The sequence below is a fragment of the Ambystoma mexicanum genome, chromosome 14, assembly GCF_040938575.1.
Source record: "Ambystoma mexicanum isolate Mex_15411 chromosome 14, UKY_AmexF1_1, whole genome shotgun sequence".
In the NCBI taxonomy this organism is placed as follows: domain Eukaryota; kingdom Metazoa; phylum Chordata; class Amphibia; order Caudata; family Ambystomatidae; genus Ambystoma; species Ambystoma mexicanum.
Window position 1 is genome coordinate 122998536 of NC_090940.1, and position 20906 is coordinate 123019441.

A 20906-nucleotide genomic window follows, 5' to 3' on the forward strand; every position below is an offset into this window, starting at 1 on the left:
GTCTACCGAAGTTGTGGACCACCCCAAAGGCATACTGACTATCGGTATATATATTTACTGTAAGCCCTTCAGAGAGTTCACAAGCTCGAGTTAACGCTATAATTTCTGCGGCCTGCGCGGAATTATGCATAATTCTTTTGGTTTCCACAATCGTGCTTAAAGTAGTAACGGCATAAGCAGCCGTGGATGTACCATTCGGAAGTTTAAAACAAGAGCCATCACAAAATAGCTCTCCTTGTGGGCTATTCAAAGGCGTGTCTCTCCGATCGATTCTGCCTTTAGTCTCTTGTTCTGTCACATAAAGGCAATCGTGTTGCGTTTCGTCACCATCAACAGTATCTTGCGGGACAGGTAGAAGTTCAGTCGGATTTAATACACAACACCTCTGAATTTGAATGTGGGGGGCAAACAATATTAGTTCATATCTTGTCAATCGTGCGGAAGTGAGGTGTTGCGTTTGAGTTCTATTCAATAAAATATCCACAGAGTGAGGTACCATTAGGGTTAACGCATGTCCCAGGACCATACCCTCACTCTGTTTTACAGATGCAGCAGCAGCAGCGACAGCGCGCAAACATCTTGGCAAAGCGCATGCTACAGGATCAAGGGCGGAGGAATAGTAACCGCACAGCCTATTCTTCCCTCCATGCTCCTGCGTTAATACAGCCAAAGCACATCCATATCGTTCATGCACAAACAATACAAAGGCCTTGTCATAATTCAGAGTTCCTAAAACCGGCGCTGAACACAGTGCGGATTTGAGCAAATCAAATGCTGTCTGGTGTTCCAAAGTCCATGGCAATGGCAAAGAAATGCCCTTCTTTGTCAAAGCCAGCATTGGTTTAATCGTTAACGATTAAACCAATGTTAGGGATCCACAATGTTCCACCAATGTTAAGTTAGGGATCCACAATCTACAGTAAGAAGCCATAACTATCAGGGCTCTAACTTCCTTCTGCGTATTTGGGGCAGACATGCCAGAAATAGTCTTTATTCGTTCAGGTGTCAACCGTCTTCCCTTCTTTGACAGGAGGTCGCCTAAATAGGTGACCTCCTGACAACAATATTGGAATTTTTTAAGTGAAGTTTTGTGGCCATGTCTCGCTAGATGACAAAGCAATAACACGGTGCCTTCTTTACAGTCGCTCTCAGAATCAGCAGCCAAGAAGAGATCATCTACATACTGTAGTAATGTGCAAGTAGTAGGCAACTCGAGTGTATCGAGCTGTTCTTTCAATGCCCTACTATAAATACTTGGACTCTCAGTGTACCCTTGTGGTGCACGAGTGATTGTAAACGAGCGTCCACCTAGGGTAAACACGAACAAATACCTGCTATCCTTGTGTATGGGAATATTGAAAAATGCGTTTTTAAGATCAACAACGCTAAAATGAGTGGCAGAAGCCGGAATCATGGTTAGTATCGTTGTAACATCAGGTACAATAGGAAATTGAGGAGCCACAATTTTGTTAATAGCGCATAAATTAATTATAAACCGAAAGGGAATCGCATTATCACCTTTTTTGTATACTGGCAAAATAGGGCTGTTGCATAGGCTACCCGTAATTTCCTCAATTACTCCACAATGTACAAAATCAGAAACTATACATTTCAAAGCCTGCTCGCCTTCAACTGAGATCTTATATTGCGGGATGCGAGGCAATTTTACTCCATGTTTCAAAATAATTTTAACAGGTTCAATTTGAAGAATGCCCACATCATTATCATCAATTGCCCATAAGCATTCTGGAACATTACTGAATTCTGGTGGTAAAGGTCGAGTCAAAAACTGAGAGGCGAGTGGTTGCTGAGGAGAAATTGTTAACCGAACTCCGTCCGGAGAACAATGTATTACTGCATGCAATGCCTTCAACAAATATAGCTCCAGCAAGTTCTCCCCGCAGTTTGTGGTAAGTAGAAATGGACACTGTTCCATGAAGGGACCCAGTGTTATTGGTACCGGCAAAGAGACCGGACAAACTACAGGTGTGCCTAAAAACCCTACGGAAACGTTGGACTGCCCTGACAGCGGAATATTTGGAACCTGTGAATGATCAATGGAACATTTCTGTGCTCCTGTATCTACTAAAAATAGATGCTTCCTATTTCCCACCGCCATCTCAACGTAGGGGCCTTTCTGATGAACGGGAATAGGCGTAGGTTCCAAATCCTGCTTCGGGCAATCCTAGCGAAACAGAATATTATCAAAAGAAAGCTCTTCAGAGAGGTACGCGGTAGAAGGGTGATCAAAAATGTTTCTATTATACACATTTGAAACTTGCTTATCTTATGAAGGAGTTTGCTGTGATTCTGGTGCAAACTGACCTCTGCCAGGGCCCTCTGCACCTGGGCGACCTCTGGATCATCTACCCATGTTCCCAAATGACCTTTGCTGCAAGGTCGGACATTGTGCGCGCCAGTGGCCTTCCTGCCGACAATAGGCACACTGGTTAATGGTTACCGGAGCCAAAGGCGCACTTCCCTGTAGAATGTACTGACCTCTAAATTGATTACCCCCTCTAGGGCTTTTAACAATCTGCTGTAATAAAACATTTGTTTTCAGGTCACCCTTTTTTTTCTCAAGTTTTTCCTTTTCAGTATTTACACGATTTTCATAGTGCTGAGCCATATACAGTACTTCTGATTGAGACTTCGCCTGCCAAGCACTTTCAGAAGACATAATCTGTAACTGGATGTCAGGTAGCAATACACGTACATATTTGTCGACAAACAGCCTTTTCCCTGACTCTGTGCCTAAGTCTTGTCCACTGAAATCTGAAAATACCTGCTCGAACCGATTGAAGAAATCGGTAGCACCTTCAGACTTTCCTTGGACACAGGCCGTAAGCTTATCCCAAATGATTCTTTTTTTGGGAACTGTAGTTTTCAATTTTACAATAATTCTATCAGGCAAGGTTAATATCACTTGAGGCGGTCGTTCGCCAGCTGGTCTTCCTCTATCTAGCCTAACCATGTTATCCCATGTATCTCCCAACCCAGGTATGTCATCTATAGTCCTAATCTGTTTCCACAATTCGACTGGCAGGAGTACGGGAAATAATAAATCAATATCACTTAAGGTGAATACTGACGAATGTAAGACCGACTCTATTTCTTTATAGAACCCGGTTGGATTCTTTCTTATATTGGGAATATATTGCTTTATGGTGTTCACTTCCTGTCTTGAAAACGGGACGTGAACAACCTGTGATACGTAATGTGCAGGAATTTCTCCCGCAAGTATTCCTCGTCCAGCATCGGCCGCAATCTCAACTTTTGGGACAAATGTCAGAGGGACCTCTCTCATAGGCAACTGAGAAGTAGGCAGCCCCGAACGCTTACTAAGCAACAGAGCCAAATCAAGCCTAAGGCAGTCGAAGAAGTATCAATCGAAAAGGCTCTCTTATAAACACTCAACAATTCTGCGGGACAACAAATCTTTCTTTTTACACACTCATTCTGCAGGTACTCTACCATCACCTGTATCACCTTCTTTTGCATTTCTAACGTATACAGACTATATGTGTCATATACTTCATCTAGAGTTATCGACATATCCGAAATCCATCTTATCGCATCCTTTATACAAATTCGCGCTTCCTCACCTTTTAATTCACAGCGAGGAGAAAACCGTTTCTGTAAGTACATAATACCTAAACTACCACCATCTGCTTCCTCGTTCTGTAACCCTTCCAACTCCTTCCTATACTCAAAAATCCTCTCAACATGCTCATATACCTTCTCTGTAGTATCTCTGGACAACGCTAAGGCGTTCAAATCCCGTAACCCCTGTGGGAAATCTACATTGTTTAATCTATTCCACATTATACTCAAATGAGTCCCTAATCCTTAAAAAAAAAACATTTTTCTCAGGAATACCTTTTAAATTTTCGAGTGTGGAAAAAACATCAGCTTGTTCACCCTTCACCATACAATATTTATCCCAAGCAATCAATTCATTTTTTTTGTCTGGGGACACAGTATTACGAGTCACAACCCTTGGTCTCGCTCCCTGGTCTACTACAAGCGATGCAGAATCACTTGGAAGAAGAAGAGTAGGCACATTCTGAAGATCAACAGGTGGAGGCAAGGGGGCAGGCAAAGGACCGACGGCTGGAAGAACAACAGGAAGAACAACAGGGAGGACCGGAGGAACTATAGGAGGGGGAATAACAACGGGAAGGGGCAAAGTGCCGGGAGGAGGGACGTACGGAGGAGGCGCGGAGGCATCGGGCCTTCGTTCATGCAAAAGTTTATTAATCAATTCATCTGACGTACGAAAATCTTTTGAAGGGTAGATTTTCGGAACGCCTAATTGAAACGCCCTGTCCGTATTCCTAACTGACTCCAATTGTTTATTTTGATCATATAACCGTGCCTTTTCGACACTTGTCATATGTCTACGCATATGTTTCTCTCTACTCTTTTGTTGCTGCAAAGCTTCTGTTTTCCAACTATGCAATGCGTCAAATGCTGCAGGTCTAGCCTTTTTCTTTACTAATACTGACTCTAGATATTCTATATGAGGGATTTCTAAACTACCTTTGGTTGGCCACCGAAGATTAGAATTATGTCTGGTCTGTCTGTGCCAATTGTCATTAAATGCTATACTACCAAAGCCTTTCTTACAGTACATAGTACATACCGGCGACCTTTCCTGTGGTGCGGGACGGCTATCTTCCAAAGATTGTCTGTCGCTGCAGAATAATGCCCTAAAGCAGGCAGACAATTTCCCAGGCATATCAAAGTTCTGGTGTTACCTGGTCAAGTAATTGTGCTCGCGAGTACAATGCGCCAAATTCAAATTGTCAGGGTTAAATTAAGAATCGGGACACGATTCACCTGACCAAAGGACTGGGAGGCCCGATCGGGATACTAAGGACAATGCTAAGGACCCACGTGTCTGGCGATTTTCGGCAAATTTACCCACCTCGATATATGGACCCTCGTCAAGACGTCGTCTCGGGCTACAGCTCACCGTTCAGGGATCGGATCATGCAGTTTTGTCGAGGAATTCGGTTCTCGTCTAGAGTGGCCATTTCTGTTGGCACCGTCCGATCCCGGTCCGATAGCCGAGCCAGCCTTCAACGAGACGAAGTCGATCTTGAGGGTCCCTATTCGGGCGCCATCTGTGGAATCAGAAAAATACAATATTAAGGCTTTTACACCATATAAAGGAAAATACACTGACACGGGCTTGTAAAGATTCCCAGAATCTGTATTACAAAACTGAACAGTATCGAACATAGTACACAAATAGCTATTTGGCTGTCAATACATCACAGAGACCACCAGCAGGGTTCAATGTGAGCAGTGAGCAGAATTTGCTAGCTGGACATCAGCGTATTTATACAGTTTGTTATAATGATGTCCAGCCTCTTACTAGTTAATTATACACTGGGCTAGGGTCGCGCCAGGTTTGTTTCCTAATTTACATATCTCATGCATGCGGTTTACTTTTAAATACATTTACCAACAAACATTATTATTCTCTAATTTAACGTTACACTCTTTACACATTGCTTTCATACAGATCAGACAAATGTTTCGCATGTCGTATTTGGATAGCATTATTGTTCTTGTATACTTGCAGGTTAACTTTGCTGATTCAAGTAATCCCCTGATCCCAAGGTCAACGAAGGACAAGGTCTACATGACCCTAACATGTAGCCTGAAGGCAGGTTGGACATTAACCCTCCTACAGAAGTTGAAGAGGTTAAGGCAAGAACAAGAGCACACGGGACGGCCATTTTAGACTACAGGGTGACTTTGTACAATAAGCTAAAAATGGCGGCTCTAACCTAAAATGGAGGCTTGATTCACTTGAGGTCACGACCTTGTAATACGGATTTCCTCGCAAAGAAACTGGGCATAGGCCAACATATACAATGAGGACGAAACAATATTATATCAGTTCTAACAGTATCTCTCCAGAACTGAAATCTCTGCACTGGCTCCCAGTGGCTGAGAGGATTAAGTTCAAAACTCTCGGCTTCATCCACGAGGCCTTTTGGGACCTGGGGCCTCAGTATCTTCAACTCTCTCTTCCTGAATATCTTCCTTCACGAGCTCTTTGCTCATCCACCTCCAACTCCCTCAGGTTCAGTCGCTTCTCCAAGCAATGAGTTGGTGGTAGATCTCTTTCTTCGCCTGGTGCCTCCCTCTGGAACAGCCTCTCTGCCTCCCTTAAACTTGAGGAGAACCATCTCCGGTTCCGGAAGCACCTCATGAACTTCCTCTTTGCTCCTGCTTTCTCTGCTCCTCTCCTCTGCTGACCTCCTGGCTTTAACCTGAACCGCACTGGCTACCTGGACACCCTCTGATCTCAGGCCCAGGTCCCTCCCCCACCAGTTGCACACACCTGCACTTCCCACCTGGCAACCCCCGCACTTGGGGATGTTTCTGTATCCCTACAGTCCCCCTACCAGCCCTTAACACCTGATGTCTGCACTTATCCATGCGCTTGCCACTTGCCACATGCTGGCCATTACTTATATGTTGTTAATATCTATTCTCATGTACTGCACTGTCCCTGCCCCTTCCCATGCACTTGCGCGAGCTGAATGACACCTGGCCTAGTAGGATCGATGTCTGTTAATGTGGATTATCCTATCACCTTTGTTATACTCATTTGCCACCACCAGGGAATTTCCATAAAAATAAAGGTTTTGAGATCTTTCCAGAAGGACAGGGATGCGCAGTGGTTTACGTTCTGCAGAGAGGCCGTCTCAGCTTTGGAACGTGAATTCAGAGGAGTGCTTCAGGGTTAGCTGCTTTCGGGACTGAGGTAATTGTAGGCCGAGCCATAGTGTCCACTGCTGTCTTTTCCTGAGTTATCATGGAAAGCCAAAAAAGCCCTTTTGTCTTTTTCCAGGGTGGCCATCTTGTTTTGTAGGTTGTTTCTGGCTGGAGAGGAAAGATTGCACTCTGGGAGTTGCAAGCACAGCAGGACGCTGCTGAGCAGGTTAAGCTCCTTCCCTGAGATGGCGAAAGGGATGGTTTTGTGAGATGTGCAGACTGTTTTCGAGATGGAATGGGCTTCATTGAGTGGCCGGGCATGGACATTAGAAAAGGTGCTACGTGCTTTTATTGAGCCCCTTACTAGGGCTATGCTGCAGTGTTAGGTGTCATAGTGTGGTGTACAAACGATAAGAGCTCATTCTCCAGATGTTATGTATCATCTTTCTAAGCATGTATAGCTGCAACTGTTTTTGCAGAACGATTTTTGTTTTGGTCAAGGTGTAGTTAGAAATCCTACAGGAACCCACAGGATGTTGAATTAGGGACACTGGGGACATTATTCAATTTGGTGTAAAAGGGGAGAGGGAGTTGTGCCTCAATATTTCAGAAGGGTTAGCATACAATGATGATATTGAATCTGTTTTGCGTTATCAGGTTTCAGGAAATGTGAAATTCAATCGTCGATGACTGCTAGACGGACCATGACGCGGTGAACATACAGCGCTTCCGCGACTTTCAGATAGAGTTGTTCTGTGTCATCCTTATATGTCTGAGTAGCATGACGGTTACGCTGTCCAAAGTGTTTTGTTGATTTACTTTCAGAGACAGAATAGAATTGATATATTATTGGTAGCTGTAGTGCTCTGAATGTCGTTAGTAAATGTTATGGGGTCAGCCTCACTACGAGTAGAGTGGTATTGGTAAAAAGTGGCAGTAACAGTATTAGGGTTTGGGCCTCATTATGAGTTTGACAGTTAAGCTAGTCATAATTCGACAAACTCATTTAGCACCATCGCAACTTGTTCTGGCCGAACATCACTATATTACGTCGGCGGAAGTGTTCTTTCCCATCATCCATCATAGAGGCGATTGGGCTTCATTGTGGTTTGGAGAATTGACAGTGGGTAGTCATTGTGCAAGTGGTAGATCCAAAATACTTTATTCAAAGTGCAGGAGTCATTTCCTTCAAGCACTCACCAAAGTTGTAAGGTGGTGGTGCAGTTAAAATGGTGGCAAATCCATCACAGCCTTTTATTCACTGTACTGCCAGATTCACCATGTTTGTTTCTTGTAGTTGAGAAAAGGTCAATACCATGAGGCTGTAGGTTGTGGTTCAGTGTAGGTGGTGTACCATCGTTCAGGAGTTCAGTGATTGGTTCTTGATGCAGGGATACAAGCGAAAGACTACACAAATCATGTCCATGGTCGGCCCAGGAAGCATGTGATGATCATTTCCGGCTAGTTGGATCTACATTTTAGGAATAATGGTGAGTCTCTTTTCTGGCTTCTGTTGTCCAGTTGTCCAGACTGTTTCGATAGCGATAGTGAAGGAAACCAATGTGCGGGTTGACCTGTCAACCCTTGCATTTCACGGGTCTTCACGTTGGGGTTTTAGTGATGATTATTGCATTCGATGGTCACCTCAGACCATGAATATAATGGCAAGAAAGTTTTCAATGGCTGAGTGCAGACTGGAACCCTTAGGTAGTGTGAAGAACAAATGAGATGTATCGTAATGTGTTCAGTACATGGCTGCATGAACATTTGACAGTCAAAGCTTTATCATCAGTCATTCTCCGGGGAATGTATGATGCCATATAGCAAAACATGCCATATATCAGAATGTCTGTCACGTACCTTGAGAGACCAGGGAGGAGTGAATACAGGAAAGACTGTGATCCCTGGAGCAACCACCAAGGGGACCCATCTGAGGAAGAAATCCTGCTAGGTGAACTGGACGAACAGAAGATATAGAGGTCCATATCAGCAACCATGGTATTTTTGCAAAGGATGTAAGAGAACCAGATCAACAACAGATGAGAAGGATCCAGGACACAATAGGGAAAAGTAGAGCACAAGAAGGAATGGCGAGGCAAGGAAGGATCAGTGCAGACCGTCAGCACAGGCAAGACAGATCCGAGTGTTGAGATGCAACAATGGTCTGATCTTCCCCCAAATTATACTGCATATTTACAGTTCCTGGATCACTTCCCGATGCACCGATCATGATGTCATGACAGCATCCTGAATGCTAAGACATTACAGCATGTCAACGCCATCTTTGCTGGGAATGATATAACAATACCCCGATCCACCCTGTGCTACATCGGGAATGACACCAGCATTGCTATAGGGACCATGGCTGACCTGGACCTCAGACAGTGTGCCCCCTCCCCAAAGATCAGGGCCTGGGCTTGCAGTGATGCAGGCGATGAAACCAGCACAACAAGGCAGGAGCATGTACGTTGTCCACAGGTTCCCAGGCGTTTACCAGCATGATAACGAGAATAACAAATCGGGGAGACCTTGAATTCAGGTCAATCAGTAGTATCAAAGTGCAGGACAAGGTCTTGGATGCTGCGTCTGATGCCGTCTGGATGGAAGTGTTTCAACGGTGAAACATGGAATACTGGGTGAATTCTGGGCCAACCAGGTGGTAAGTCCAAAACAATGGACACAGAAGAAAGGCACTTCAGTGTGGAAAAGGGCCCGAAGTATCAGGGAGCCAATTTCGAGGGAACACGATGGGATGGAAGAAAACGTGCTGACAACCAGACATGATCCCCTGCAGACAGAACAGGCTTTGGAGCTGCAGAGCCTGTTTCCTATCAGCATACTAATTTGCGGCATCTCAAACTGTCACGTAGCTTGAGAGAGGCTAGGGAGGAGCGAGGAGGCCTCCCCAGGGGCACAGACTAATCTGAGAGTGAATACAGGAAAGACTGTGACCCCTGGAGCAAACACCAACGCAAACCCTATGGGGAATAAAACCTTCTGCGTGAACTTGGTGAGGAGAAGATGTAGAGGTCCAGATCAGCAACAGTGGTATTTGTGCACAGGATGTAGCTGAGAAGAAGAGAACCACATCAGCAACGGCAGGGAGAAGGATCCAAGGCAGAGGGGCGAAAACAGAGCGGGGAACAAAAAGAAACAGAGGAAGGAAGAGGAGGCAAGGAAGGAACAGCGCAATGCGTCAGCACTGAAGAGACTGACCGGAGCATTGAGATGCGACGACAGGGTTAGTCATGCCTCAAGTTATACTGTATCTACGGGGGTTCCTGTATCACTTCCCGACATGCCGATCATGACGTTTCAACGCCATCCTGTGTGTGAAGACGTGACAGAACATCTACATTATCTTTGTTGGAGATGATAGAATAACATTCTGATCTGCTGCCCACTACGTCGGGAAAGGTGCCAGTATTAACATGGGGACCATGGCTGACCTGGAGATGTGACAATTGGGCCTCATTGCAAGTATGGCGGTAAGGCAACAACGGCTCCGGCATCTCTACCGGCACTATTGCTACCGTACCACCATACTAGGAGTTCTGCTTGTGGGTGCCCTTGCAGCCATCAGGTCTGACCTGGTGGCCATACCGGCACCCGTGAGCAGAACTTGATGGTAGCACGGTACCATTATTAACGGTACCGGTGCTACCACCCTTCCCATTCCCATTGAGCCCTCTGGGGCTCAAATGGGAACGGGGATGTACCGGGCCCGGCACCCGCGAAAGGGCAATTACTGGGTCCGGCTGGGCCGGAATAGCCCGGCAATTGCCCATTCGATGGTGCCCTGACCCGGATGCGACCTCGTAGTGAGGCCCAATGTCTGTATTTTAATGATGGAGAGTCAGGAAATAGAGTTGAAAAGCCAGATAACAGAGCAGCTTTGTCTTCTTCTCAATGTATCAGAATGCTATCATCCTCAACACCTTTCATATGGGACTTTATTATCTGGAAGGCTACCAATATTGGCCATTACAACCGTTTGGGCTAAAAATTACACTTCAATGAATTGGACATTGTGGTTTAAATACTGAAGCATTTACATGTCAAATGATTAGTGCCAGGATTGTTTTAATTTACAGGTCATGACTCCCCTATTTTCTAGCACCCCATTAGCAGTCTGGGCACTGCATGAAGCATATTTGCCAGAGCAGAAGGTCCATGATGGTGCCTGTTTCAACCAAGATTCTGTCATGATGGTGAGGTGTTTATCTCTGATGTTGTCCTTACATTCAATGTGAGAAGCATCCATAGACATGGCTCTAAGGACTTTGCTGAGGGATTGGGAGGCTTGTCTGTCTGCTTAGGGTGCAATGCTTGGGGAGAGCTGAATTTGAACAAAGTGGTTTGTCTATATGATGTTTCTAGTTACCTGACATTGTAATGATCTGTTTGGGTGACTCACAGTGAGACATATGGCACACTTGGATGAAATTCTTCAGTTTAGCCTGCATCGCATCTAGATAGAAATGGGTTTTCTTTGCATATACCACACTCAGATGGAGTCCTTATTAGAGCAAGAACAACCTCTGAAAGGAGGCATTCCAACCTGGTGGAACAAGGCATATCGAATTGTGATCAATGACTGACACCTACACAAAATGGAGTGTTTACTAGGACGACAACAAAAATGAAATATATGTTATTCCAGTGAGAAGGATGCGACGAGGTTTCAGGTCATTTGTTAATTTACGTGTGGAATGTGTTAGAGGCCAGAGGACAAGTACTGAAATGTCTCATGAGTATGTGAAGGGAGGCTTAAGAGTGATAGGAGCTATGCGATTGCATTTTCATTTGTGGGATTTTGCCTGTGTGTCTGGTCCACGAGCGTCTGGTGGAAAAGAGGGCCATATTAACCAGTCCTGAGGTTCCAGCCTCTGCAGGTGTGTAAGAGGGCCTTGCACTCCCTTGCACCAGGCTTGGTATATAAGTAGCATCTCCTGCGAGGAGTGTGGCCCAGTGCAGGTCATATTTGGCCATCTTACATAAATTCAGTCTAGGTTACTGATGCCCTGATCAGGATTCGGTTTCACCAAAATTATGAAAAGGGGAAAAATTGTAGCGACACAATCGTATTGACAGTCTCAGCAAATTGCTGGTTATGATAGGTTATTTTTAACGCGCTTAATACCCAGAGGTTTCAAAGCGCAGACCTGGGGATTGCTCCGTTTCGTCTTTCTTCCAAGGCGAGCACGTTGCCCCTGAGCTATCCTCTTGAGTTTATATTTCATTGGGCGCTGTATCTGTCTCTCAGAACGCAGAATCATTATCTCACGTACTGCCTTTCTGCTCCCGAGGGCACCAACATCTTGAAAGGCAATGAAGTGGTATACACTGTTTTTCTCTCTATGCTTATAATTGACTGCGCAATGTGAAATATTTTGCTGATTTTTGCCATTCACATTATTTGGTTGCCAGATTAAGGAGAACCTTATAATCTTATATAACCTGTTGCTTGCTCATGCAGATAGACACAAGCACACCCCCTCCCACACACACACACGTATTACCATTCTGCTGAAGAGAATTAGTGTGATATTTAATAGCCTAGTTTACACATTTTTCTCACATATGTCCATTATACCACGAATAAAACTTGTTGCTTCTGGATATAGTTGCACATCTGTTTTTGGTAAACCATATACAATTTTTTTTAGACTGGAAGAGTGTGTGTGCTTTATTAAGATAGCTCTATTTTGAGTATGGCCGAATATTGAAAGCAGAGGAGAGAACTCGTCTAGATGGTATCAACTCTAGATTGTGCAGGGGTTGAACCTGAATATATTGAATACATATATAGTTATGGTTAAGTTGCTGTTTCCATAGGAAGAGCACTTTTTGGGCGGCTTATAACTTCGCTCCCCCTGGACGAATCCTCACCAAACTTTGCAAAAAAAAGTATATGGGCCACTCTGAATTTTTGTAAAGTTTGGTGAGGTTTGGTACAGGGGGCGCAAAGTTATAGTGGGGGTCCCAAAACTTTTGTTTTTCCCCTAGCTTGAATGGGGGAAAACTTTGCGCACGGCTACAGGCCAAACCGCTGGATGGATTTCAACCAAATATGCGGCAGTGGCAGGGGCTTGGTCGTGAAAGCATGCTTTTGTAAATTTTGTGACAATTCATCCAGTAGTTCCCTTAAAAACGATCAAAAAGTATGTCTCTACAAATTAGTGATATCTATGTCCGCTCCGCGGACACACTTCCCTGTTCGCTCCATGGAGAAGATTGCAATTGACTATTCCGTGGCATGCTGGCCGCAACCATGTTGCACTTTCACCGATTGTTTGTGGCACAGCATGAAGTACGTCTTAATAATTTCGATACGTCCGCCATGTTTAGTTTGTTTTCTGCTGAACGCGGACATTGCCGCTAATATACCTAAATGAAGAAGACACCAATGCACTTGTTACACTTATGGAACACTGTTTCGAAGGCTGAGCATTAATGAGACTTGGTAGCAGAAAGTGAAACATTGAAGTATTCTTGTATTCTTGAAGTATTCTTGTTAGCACTGTCGTACGGTACAGTGAAACTTGCTACTCATTGTACGAAATGAACTTACTGCGTCCATTGTACAATACATAAACAACATTACTGCTGTCAGACTGGTGGGAATCTGAGGCAGCCACCTGCTCTATTTCGTACACACAGCAGTTCCACATGTGTACGGGAGTAGCGGTTCTCATGAATAGCCGCTGATATGTTGTTGAAAAATGAGAATGTATTTGCATTCGCAGTGAAGGCCACTTAATTTTCTGTTTGAAATACGAGCACAGTATGTCCGCATATTTGTCGGCAGCTATAAGGGTCAGTTGTTTTTTAACCTTGAGGTGCAGGGAAAGAGCAGAAAGAATGTAGGGAGTAACAATTAGAAAAACATATCGTTTGATAAGGTTATGCTTCAAAAACGTTTGCACCAACCATGAAATATTAGTTACACTACTGTCTGACTGCAGCTAACGCAATGGAGCCGGTACACATCATGTAAGTGTATTTTCCCGCCTATATACCAAATTGACATTACATTTTTTCTTTGGGGGGAAAACATTTTTTTTTTTCGTAATGCATTACAAGGTTTACGTCCCGTTGAATTTTTTTTCCCCACTATGGACATTGCACATTGTCGCCGTTTGAGGGTGCCGGTACACTACCCCAAATTAATGTATTATTTAGTAGTAAAAGTATGTGTTACAACTTTGTTTTATGCAGAGGTTGCGTATTGATATACGTTTTATTTTCGCTTCTCCCCTCAGATACTTCCTTTCCTATTGTGATTATCACGGTTTACAGCTGCCGAGTGACGCCTTTTTTAACCGTCAAATGCAACTGTTCATTAACGGTTGTCTGTGCGTCATATTGCACATTGTCGCCGTTTGTAGGGTGCCAGTACATTTCCCAAATTAAATTATTATTTAGTAATAAAAGTATGTGTTACAACTTTGTTTTGAGCACAGGTTGCGTATTGATGTACGTTTTATTTTCGCTTCTCTCCTCAGATACTTCCTTCCGTATTGTGATTGTCACGGATTACAGCTGCCGAGTGATGGCTTTTTTAACAGTCAAATGCAACTGTTCATTACCGGTTGTTTGTGCGTCATAATTCAGTGGGATGATCGTGTTGGACCTCTATGTCCTCACGCTGCTGTCGCAATAAGAAGTAAAATTCCATCCTTTCTGGTGGTGTAGATCACAGCGGTTGACGTCGTCGTGCACATCAATGTGGGAGTAAAACGACTAGTGTGGCGGCAACGCTTACTTTCTGTGTGTGAAAACATGTGATGTGGTCAGTGATGTTATCAGTTACATTTGAGATACATCTTTCATGTACTGGGTGTGACTGTTAGCAGTGGACAGTGATGATGGCAAGTATGAGGGCTCAGTCTGCCATAACTGGCGAATTTCAGGGGTTTTTCTGTTTTAATTTGAACCATAATGGGGAGGGCGAAAACATTTTTTTAGTGAAGTGCACAGGTTTTTCATAGGGCAACTTAACCATAACATCCCCACAACAAAGTTTTTTTTGTAGTGAGTATATATATATATATATATATATATATGTATATATATATATATATATATATATATATATATATATATATATATATATATATATATATATATCTCGCTGAGCCACATGACTGGTGCACAGGAAACTCGCAAATGCACTCCTCAGCCTTGTTCCAAGCTTCAAGGAGCAAACTGCATGCTCTTGATGACTGGTACAAAGTACTTTATTGAAAGATTCTCAAGCCAGGGTTAACAAGATAAAAGCAAAGTATCACATATTTTGCTGCTACCACGTAGCTTGATCACATACAAAATGCATACAGTTTGTCTGTGTATTTATTCCATCTCTATAGTCACCTCTGGATTGACCTTAGTCCTTTTTTGTGTTTATTACTACTATTGTATAGCATGAACAGGATGGCAATCTGTCGGCCATTTATCCTTGTTTTGTATCCAACCAGATCACCTTATCCACCCATATAATGTTAGTCAAGGGATCATGCTTGAATACAAGGGATAGAATCTGACTACACTTTCAACCACAAAGTTGTTTTACACTCACATGGTGGCATTATAATTCGACGGGTTGCACTACCAAGAGCAGCTGAGAAACGAAATCCAGTCTCAGCAAGGAAAAGGCATGACAGCAAGTCCAGGCAGGACAAATGGTGCAGCAAAAAGTGAAAGCCTGGTTACAAAACGACGCATTTCGCGGTACACTGACCGCTTGTTCACATAGGTAGGGAGTTTCATGGAAGAAGGACTTCTTATATGTGCTTTAAAAACCTCTATGATACAAGTGCATAGAATTCCCCCATGCACGAGGTGGTGCAAAAGGATGAACACATGGCAGCCATCTTAAAACATTTAAGGCACTTCAACATGCAGTGTGTTAAGTAAAATAAAAACACATCGTAAGTGTCAATAAATCAAACAAATGTTATACGATTAAGAATATAGCAACAATTGCACAGATGTGCTCGCTGCGAGGACTGTGGAGGAAAAATGGCAAAAAGAAAGCCTCAGGTACATAACGAGTGTCAAAGGAAAAATATATATAAAAAAATATATAAATATATATAAATACACATCGTTCAAAATAAATGTGTGTTTTCCAATAGTATGTCTGTCAACAAAGGCTGGTACCCAAAGTTAAATAAAGTCAAAAGATAAGGCCATTCTAAGGCAGCCGCCAATAATGACAAGCCCTGCCTGGTAGGTCTGCCCATATTATAACGTCTGAAGCAGCCATTACCTCAACACAGTCCAAGCAGCCCCACAACATAATGTGTTCACTAGACAAAATATAGCCATTCTAAGTGTCCACCGTTGGTCTCGCATAAACAAAGATATGTAGTCATGTAAGTCTAAGTTTACGCATACATGTGCGAGGTGTAATACAAATCGAACTTAATGATGCAGTCTTGAGACAATGTAAAGTGCTTAGTGCTTTAGCAGCAGTGTAAAGTGCTAAGTGCTTTAGCAGCAATTTTAAAGTGCTTAGTGCAATAGCAGCAGTTGTTAAGGTGCATAATATTTAGCAGCAAGGTAGGGAAAAAGTTTAAAGGAGAGAAATGTCCACACAACAGCAATGATAAAATGCACAGTGCAATTTGAGGTACCGTACTTAGCGCCTTCCCCATTCCCCTTGAGCCCTATGGGGCAAAAATGGGAATGGGGAAAGGCCATGGAGGAAGGGGGAATTACCGCCCGTCAACCTTGTAATGGGGTGGTAATTCCCCCTTTCTCCATGGCGGAGGCGGTAAGTTACCGGCATGGACCATGGTGCTATTAGCACCATGAATTTCCGCCTGGGTCGTAATGAGGCCCAGTGGGTCATTACGAGTTTGGAGGGAGCCATGGTGCTATTAGCGCCATGGCTGCCTCCAAAGTCGTGTCTGGGATCTGCGTTCCCTGAATGCGGATTTACCGGGTCATTCCAACCTTGGAGGACCCGGTAAGACCCCAATCAGGAAACCCTTCCCCATTCCCATTCGAGCCCCCATAGGTCTATTAGCTCCCTGGTCCCTTAGCGGCTCCCTTTAAGGACGGGTGGTTTTACCAGCCGGCCTTAGTGGAACCCGCTAAGGGAAGGGACCTCGTAATGCAGGAGTAACGGGTTAACTGCACCGGCATCCTTACCGGCGCCGTTAACCCCTTACCACCAGGGTCTGAATGAGGCCCACTCTTGCATATGATGACTATTTCCAACATATTAGCCTGTGCTTGACATACACTGGCAGTACTTGGCAATTTCATTTGAGGCTACACTGGCCACATGAAGACAGCACACGGGCATATGAGGCTGGACCTGGCATATAACTCTGACTAGCTAATGGAGCTTCACATGGCATAACATGGAAGTAACTGGCCATTTTATTGTGCGCGTGACACATGATAGAAGCTTCTGATTTTGTGAGATCTTTCCTTGGACATGATGTCAATGCCTGCCACCGTATAGCAGTACATAGGCATGTGAAGGTGCACGTGACTCACAATGGCAGCAATCAGGCCTGTAAAGCTGGACCTTGCATAGGGTGATGAAACTGTTACCATTCCTTGCATGTGATGACTATATAATATTCAAACAAAATATAAAGTGCCTGGCTTATATGGCTTTCCTTCTGATACAATGGCAGTACTTGTGCAAGTAAGGCTGTTCATGACATATGATGAGAGCATCTTCGCCCAAGGGTAAATACTTTGCATAGGATAATCACAATTGGCCATGGTTGAAAGTAGTTGGGAAGACTGTGCTCCACCTGGCATATGATGGCAGCTTCTGGGCAAGGGAGGCTGTTGCCTGTGCCTGGCAAATGAGACTATATTTGGCATAAGATGGTACAAGCCAATCACATGAGGCTCCAATGTGACGCGAAGGCAGTTCCCGTAGCCTCTGGTGTCTCTGCAGAATGTGCCCCATTATTAAAGCAGCACCCTAATTAATATATGGCTAGTAGCGTGAAGACATCAATGTCAAAGTCAAAATCCACACAACACCTATTCCAAAGACATCTTTGGGCCAAAAGTGCATGCAATGACACTTCCTGTGATGTCATCTGGCAAATGATGTCACTTCCACTACCCCTGGTGTTTTGGTGAATGGATATCTCTGTGCCATCCCCAACAATCAACTCCTACTTTTTATGCTTGCCGCCCCACCACAAATGCTAATATTTAAAATGGTCATAAAAATCGCTGATTGTTTGTTGCTTAGTGGCCATGTCTCACGGTTGTTCACCTTCATGTGAACCACTATCCCATCCCTAAAAACATAGCCTCTAGTATTAGTATGCGTTCCTGCTGGCAATATGGTAAATTATGTAGTCTGAGTCCACCTTAAGTGCCCATGCTTCACTTGGGCCCAAAGTTAGGCTGAGGGACGCATAACTGTGCATATTGCTTGCAGGACTGGGCAATAATTAAGCTATTACAAAAATCGAGTGAGCGACCATTTGCTTCAAAGAAATACTCACCCAACATGGCTACCATGGAAACAGAAGCGAGGCTCTGAGTGGAGATCCTCTTCCATGCCCATGGTGGTCTGATGAACATGAGAGGAGCGGCTCTGTCAAGTCGCAACACCTACATGCAGGTGGGGAGGGAAGAGGGAGGGCGAGAAAGAGGCAGAACGCTGGGGAGAGGGAGGGAAGTGGCAGGATGACCACCCCAGCTTGCTCGAAACGTGGGTCTATACTGTGAGGTTCATCTACTGTTACGGGCAACCCTATTGGCCTCTGCGCTCACCATGGGCCTCATTACGAGTAAGGAGGTAGCCATGGCTGCCTCCATACCGGGCTCCAATACCAGGTTCCTTCAATGGGGAATTACTGGGTCATTCCAACATTGGAGGACCAGGTAATTCCTCCTTGAAGGAACCATTCCCAATTCCCATTTGAGCCCCCATAGGGCTCAATGGGAATGGGAGGGAGGTAATAACGGGCACATTACAAATGGCCCGTTATTAGCTCCTTCTTCCCCTCGCGGGACCTAGAAAGGACGTCTGGTTTTACCAGACGTCTGGTCCGGGTCCCGCAAAGGGAACCTCATAATAGGCGCTCCCTTAATGAAGGGTGCCGGTCCCGTACCGGCACCCTTCATTACGGTAGCGTCAGGGTCGTAATGAGGCCCCATGAGTGCTAATGCTTGATAATATCAGTGAGCCTCATTATACGGTAGGCAGTAGCCATGGCGCTATTAACGCCATGGCTACACCCTTACCGCATTCCGGGTCCGTGTTCCCGGAATAGGGACTTACCGGGTCATTCTGACCTTGGAGGACCCGGTAAGTCCCCATTCCGGGAACCATTCCCCATTCCCATTTGAGCCCCCATAGGGCTCAATGGGAATGGGGAAGGAGCTAATAACGGTACCGCAATTTGCAGTACCGTTATTAGCTCTGAAGTCCCTTAGCGGGTCCCTTCCATAACGCCTGGTAAAACCAGGCGTTAGGGGAGGGTCCCGCTAAGGGACCTCGGGCGGTAAGGGATTACCGGCACCGGTAATAATGAGGCCCAGTGTCTTTTAGCTTGCCGGCATGGCTAAACTATATGAATATGTGTGAACGGAGGGAAGTATCTTATGCAAACTTACTATCAGCTAGTAGCAGACCCCTAGATTATTGGGATCCCCTCAGATCCTACATGTCTAGGAATACAGAAGACCTTGGCCCTCATTAGGACTCCGGCAGAAAACCATGGTGCTATTAGCACCATGGTCGATGCCGGAGTCCGCCATGGCAGAATGGGGAATTACTACCCCGTTCCAAGGTTGGCGGGGTGGTAATTCCCCATGCCACCATGGCCCTTCCCCATTCCCATTTTTGCCCCATAGGGCATAATGGGAATGGGGACGGCGGTAAGTATGGTACCGCAAATTGCGTTACCGTACTTACCTCGAGAGTCCCTTTGCGGGCCCCTACTTTAACGGCTGGTCTAGACCAGCCGTTAAGGTCGGGTCCCGCAAAGGGACCTCGTAGTAAGGCGTTAAGGGTTTAACGGCGCCGACACCTTTTACAGCGCCGTTAACCCCTTAACGCCTGGGTCCTAATGAGGCCTATTGACACCACTTAAAAAGACATGGGGCCTCTTTACGAGTTTGGAGGTAGTCATGCACTTAATAAGGGCATGGCTGCCTCCAAGATCATGTCTGGGTTCCCTGAATGGGGACATACCGGGCCATCCTGAGTTTGGAGGGCCCGGTATTTCCTCCTTCAGGGAACCCGGGCCCGGTCCTTCCCCATTCCCATTCGAGCCCTGAAAGGGCTCAATGGGAATGGGGAGGGAGCTAACAACGGGCCCATTGCGAATGGATGAGGGGATGCTGGTGTGGGACTACTTAACCAGGCGCATACATAGATCATTTGGGGGAAAGCATATCTTCAGTGTTAGTCGAATGATGATGGACCTCTCTTGGTTTGGGGTAAACTCAATGAACTGTGTCCGGCACAGAGCACTGGAGAGCAGGTAGTGAACAAGTGAAGACCTACAAATCTGATCTGTATTTGTGGTAGAAAGTCATCTGTTGCTTGTGCAGCTTTTAGAGGGTTTTGGGTGGACTATGCCTGTTTTAGACACAGCAGTTCCTTGTAGATTTATAGGGCATCTTAGTGAAGCGTAGTAGGGACCAACCTATCTTCATCAGAGTGTAGTGAGTATACAGTGAGGTTTGCCGCTAATTGCGTTCTTTTCCACTGTCTTCCATTCAATGTGATATGTATCCTTTTCCCAAACGTTTGGATTCCTCGCTACAGGATTGTGTTCCTCCGGTCATTGGGTGTAGGCGCTGACCATGTGAAGGTGGCATGGGCAAGTTACATAGATAAACCTGCCAGTCCCCCAACCTCAGGTTATTGTGTAAGAAGGGGAAGTGAAAACACCTGAAATAACTATTGTGACCCAGAAGGTAGATGTTCCAATGTATACCCCCGCTGCATCTTCTTCAGTCCTCCACCACCCATTTAACCAGCACTCTCTCTCAAACCGCAGCATCTCTCCAACAGGGCACTCTACTATTCTGCACTACTTCTTCCACAATGCACCATTCTCCTTTCCACACAAAGGTAAGGCAATGGGCCTTATTAAATATTTGACAGTATCCCAGCGGTGAATCTGGCGAGATACCACCAAACTATATCGACTGTACTGCCA